The following is a 5,654-nucleotide window of genomic DNA, read 5'->3' as shown; positions in this document are numbered from 1 at the left end:
TCTCGTCTGTGTGTCCCGGAAGGTCGGTCTTGATCTTACGTCTTCATATCCCATATCCCCAAAAATCCATCATCAGAAAACTCCAGTCAATTCCACGAAAGGGGGGAGCGTACTATCCTTACTATCACTAGTCAACAACCGACTATCAGAACTCCACGCAAGCTGGTACACAGCGCCTACATGGCCTCGAAGCGTAGCGACCGTCCGGTCCTCTCATATGTGTACGCTGTTATTCCAAGCAGCTGACGCTGCCCACTGTCCGTCTGGGAAAAAGCGACGTGGGAGACTTGGCGCTGGTGGCCGTTAGTCGGGCGATGGGGTTGGTGGAGGGGACCAAAGGAAGAGGGTGTGGTCGTCTGAGCGGGAAATGAGCAGTTCGGTTGGGGAAGTGAGGAGGAAGGCCGTGTACCGCGGTTGTGCGAGGTTTGGGGCTGTATAGGGAAGGGTGGGGTTAGTGGACTTGTTTGCTTGATAGAGAGGGAGACTGACCGTCTTCGTTGGAGGCGGGTTTCTTGCCTGTCTGGTCGGACGGACCCGTACATAAGTCGAAATTCATATTCAGAGCGATGGTGGTCACCCAATGCGCGTGGTCTTTGAGTGTGTCCATTGGTTTTCCTTGTTTCGTATCCCATACTCTGACCGTTCGATCGCTGCCGGCGGTATAGCACGTCAGCCCCACCACATTTAACGACGTTCACGCTGGCAGTGTGTCCGCCCAGAGTGAGCTCTGCGCGTCGAGTTAGGAGGGACCATACGCGGATGGTGTCGTCTTTGGAGGATGATGCGAGGCGGGGGGAAGTAGCGTTACTTCTGTCGAACTCAGCTGGTGTTTGAGTAAGAAGGCAAGAAGGCAACTCACAGGTCAATGGGTTCCCAAGAGAGCGACGTTATCCATTTCGTGTGGCCTTTCAACGCGTTCCCGATCGGTTTGCCCGTTTTTAGATCCCATATCCTTACTTAAGACGAATGTTAATTAGCGGGTCCAACGACGCGTCAAGGAACAGACCCACATGTCCGTCATGTCCCCCACTAGTCAACTTCCGTTCCACAGCTTCCCACTCAACATAAAACCCACCATGGCCTGACAGAACATGTGAGGGAGTCTCTGTGTTGAGGTCCCACAAACGCACGTTGGTCCCTCCTGAACCTGTTGCGAGGAGGTTACCGGTGGGTGAGAGTGAGGCGCATAATATGGGGGAGGTGTGTCCTGTTATAGTTGTATGAGTCAAGAAACAGAACAATGCACGCGTGAGGAAACGTACTGGAGTGGAGGAGCATCTTGAGGCTGGTCGGACGCGAGATACGCTTTGTGGTGAACAGTGCACGACAAGGATGTCTTCGGACGTGAAGGGTGCCTGGTGGATGGTCGAGCACGTCAGCTTCGAGGGATTTAGAGACGACGACGACTATAGGTGCTCCTTGGAAGCATTCTTGTCCTAAGGTAGGCGTAAGGAGTAGTTTTGGATGGTACTTCGCCTTCTTCTCGCATTCTTTGCGTTGAGGAAGGAGAAAATTTTTGACGAGAAGACAGAGAGGCAGGTGGGAGGGGATTGGACGGCTGCTACTGAGTGAGGCTCGGATATAGGTTCAATAGAGACAGATATTTTGCGTGAGTGCTCTGTTCCGGTCAGGCTTCTTGCCCATCGTTTCGAAGTGAATTCTCGCGGGGGCTCTGTTGCGTCGCCCAATTAGAATTCCGACAACCAATTCCCACAATTTATCTCTTGTTCATCGACCACGACGATCCGACCTATCGACGTCTTGAGCCCTCCCAACTTTTCTAGTGTTCATATTACAACACGCCATTTCACTCATGGAACCTTCGTCATCAGCCGCATTCCTGCCAAACGCTATCGGAACCACCATCGCTGGAGGAGCACAGGTCAATAACGCTGGCCGCGACATCGTTTTTAATGGTCCTCTGGCCCATCCTCCCGCAGGTATGTCAGGTTTTATATGAAGCTCCAATACTATCAAATGGTTCATTGCATCTAGGTCTTCCAGGCTTGCTTAGGCCTGTCAGCAACGCCACCCATACTCGCGCGGGTCATGTTGCTCGATGTGATCCCGGTACCCGCCTAGAGGTTATCAATCAGATCAAGGAGTGGCTCAATGATTCTGACAACCGAGCTCCTGTCTGCTGGCTCAACGGACCAGCTGGCTATGGCAAGTCGGCAGTGGCTCAAACCATTGCGGAGCACTATGCCGCAAAGGGCCGCCTTCTAGGGAGCTTCTTCTTTCTTCGAGGCGCTGGTGAACGTAGCCACATATCTCGCCTGATACCTACCCTTGCCCATCAGATCTCCCTTTCTATTCCTGCTGCAAAGCCATCACTTGAGACAGCTCTTCGCGATGAGCCTGCCTTGCTTGAGCCCTCTGTCTCTCTTGCTCGTCAATTTCAGAAGTTAATTATAGATCCAACTCATTCCACCACGTTCGAAATCCTTTCTCGCGTTAAAACCTTTTCTCTTTTTGCGAAGCGAAGGATTCTTGTTATTGATGCTCTTGATGAATGTGATGACAAGGCGGAGATGGCAGCCTTCATTGATGTTTTGATCAATGCATCTTCAGGAAAAAGTTGTCTTCCTTTCCAAGTCCTTCTCACCAGCAGGGTGGAAGAACATATTCAGAAAAGGTTCAATGTTCCTGGTGCCCAGTCAGTTTTATACCATCTGGACTTGGCAACTTATGATGCTCGTCTGGATATCCAAGTATATTTTGAGAAGGAGTTTGGTTGCATCTATGACCAGAATATCCGAAAGATGCAGAGGATATCAAAGCCTTGGCCATCTGTTGAAGTCCTTGCTGTACTTCTAAATCAGGCTGGCAGTTCATTTGCATTTGCCACAACATTGACCCAATATGTTGGAGGAGCTCCCATGCCACACAAAGCTGTGCAACAACTTTTGGAATCTGGAGCTAATGGACTGGATCCACTCTATAAACAAGTTCTCTTCTCTGCTTCTGGGACAGCAGCTCTTCATCAGATTCTTGGAACAATCATGATCCTGGAGGACAACCGATCTATCTCTTTTCTCAGTTCCCTCCTCAATCTTCAGCATGAGGAGGTTATTCATGAGCTATTGGGGGTACAGTCAATTATCAAAATCCCAGGACATGATGATCAGCCTATCATGCTCTATCACACCTCTCTCCGGGATTTTCTGACCATTAAATCACGATCAGAGCAATACTTCATTGATCCTCCCCTGCAACATCTTCATCTTGCCATACACTGTTTGAAGCATCTGGCAGAGTACCCTTCAAAAGACTTTTTTGAGGGTGATGTGGCCAACTATGCTTGCATGAACTGGCCACACCATATTCTTTTAGGATTTCAGAAGCAGCAATCATATGTGGATGGAACAATGATAAACTCTTTGAAAACTTTCATTGAAGGTTTACTAACTTTGCAAGGTAAGACATGGTATAATACAATACTGACTGTTGGGGAGTCTAGGAGGACAAGAATGTCAAGAGATATAAAGAATTTATTTCAAGTCAGTTGTTTCAATTTTCAGATGGCCATCATACTTTTTGACATATGTAATACATTGCAGCTGTCAGTTGTTAAAAAGAATTTGACCAAGCTATTTGAACAACTTATTGATTTCTATGAAGTAAGAGTTTATGATTAGGATATCTTTGCTAATTTATCAAGATCTTCCAACAGCAAGTAAGTAACAGGGGAACAATGCTGATCAAAAGTTAATCTATAAGCTGAATAGGAGGTATGTGGTAACTAATAGACATCAAAATAAAATATTGACCTGGTTTACAGAAAGTAAGTGAAGAGATGTTAATATTTTATTGCTGTTGATAAAGCACAGGAAGTAAGAACAAAATAATCTTTAAACAAAAACAGAACTTGAGCTTTATTGTTTTCTTTTTGGCAGAATGTATGTGTACAAATTGTTTGACCTTTAAAAATTCTAATGGTTGTCATTAGTTTGTGAGCAATTATTCTGCATAATATGGCACATCTTATCATCAGCTGTCCATTTGTTTCAGGAGGTAAGTATGAACTGTTGATTCTACTACTTATATAACTAATGTTCTTGTTTATAAATCCAGAGGGTAATACATAGTCTATTCACATTGTCTCTGTATGCCACTCTAACATATTTTTCAGTGGGTAAGTAAGTGTAAAATTTATGAAATAATTTTAAGCTAACTCAATTTTTTATATGAAACTATCATTTCTTAGTCTGTAAGTTGTTCTTCTATTGACTATTATCTCTTCTGGTAACTCATTGTTATTATATGCTTTGACTTATTTCAGAAAGTAAGCTTTCTTGCATTTTACTTTGCACACTTCTAAAACACATACTCTTGCCATTATTTTTTTAGGCGGTGTGTTGGCAGTTCTTTTACTCTGCACTCTTCTAAAGATACATGCTCTGGCTATTATTTTACAGAAAGTGAGTTGGCTTGGTTATTTCTAATATGCACTCTTCTGGTGACATTGGCCTGTCTTGTTTCAGATGGTGAGTTGGCCTGGTTTTTAATGTGCATTCTTCTGGTGACACAAACTGTGGCCTGTCTTGTTTCAGGATGTGAGTTGGCCTGGTTTCTAATGTGCACTCTTCTGGTGACACTGGCCTGTCTTGTTTCAGGATGTGAGTTGGCCTGTTTTTTGATGTGCACTCTTCTGGTGACACTGGCCTGTCTTCTTTCAGAATGTGAGTTGGCCTGGTTTTCAATGTGCACTCTTCTGGTGACACTGGCCTGTCTTCTTTTAGCTGGTGAGGTGGCCTGGTTTCTAATGTGCACTCTTCTGGTGACACTGGCCTGTTTTGTTTCAGAATGTGAGTTGGCCTGTTTTTTGATGTGCACTCTTCTGGTGACACTGGCCTGTCTTCTTTTAGCTGGTGAGTTGGCCTAGTTTCTAATGTGCACTCTTCTGGTGACACTGGCCTGTTTTGTTTCAGAGGGTGAGTTGGCCTGGTTTCTAATGTGCACTCTTCTGGTGACACTGGCCTGTCTTCTTTTAGCTGGTGAGTTGGCCTGGTTTTTACTGTGCACTCTTCTGGTGACACAAACTGTGGCCTGTCTTGTTTCAGGAGGTGAGTTGGCCTGGTTTTTAATGTGCACTCTTCTGGTGACACTGGCCTGTCTTGTTTCAGTTTGTGAGTTGGCCTGGTTTTTGATGTGCACTCTTCTGGTGACACTGGCCTGTCTTGTTTCAGGAGGTGAGTTGGCCTGTTCTTTTTATGTGCACTCTTCTGGTGACACAAACTGTGGCCTGTCTTGTTTCAGGAGGTGAGTTGGCCTGGTTTTTGATGTGCACTCTTCTGGTGACACTGGCCTGTCTTGTTTCAGAATGTGAGTTGGCCTGTTTTTTGATGTGCACTCTTCTGGTGACACTGGCCTGTCTTCTTTCAGAGGGTGAGTTGGCCTGGTTTTTTATGTGCACTCTTCTGGTGACACAAACTGTGGCCTGTCTTGTTTCAGGAGGTGAGTTGGCCTGGTTTTTAATGTGCACTCTTCTGGTGACACTGGCCTGTCTTGTTTCAGAATGTGAGTTGGCCTGTTTTTGATGTGCACTCTTCTGGTGACACTGGCCTGTCTTCTTTCAGGAGGGTGAGTTGGCCTGGTTTTTAATGTGCACTCTTCTGGTGACACAAACTGGCCTGTCTTGTTTCAGGAGGTGA

The sequence above is a fragment of the Laccaria bicolor genome, genomic scaffold (assembly GCF_000143565.1).
Source record: "Laccaria bicolor S238N-H82 LACBIscaffold_32 genomic scaffold, whole genome shotgun sequence".
Lineage (NCBI taxonomy): Eukaryota > Fungi > Basidiomycota > Agaricomycetes > Agaricales > Hydnangiaceae > Laccaria > Laccaria bicolor.
Note: the sequence above shows the minus strand (reverse complement) of the source record.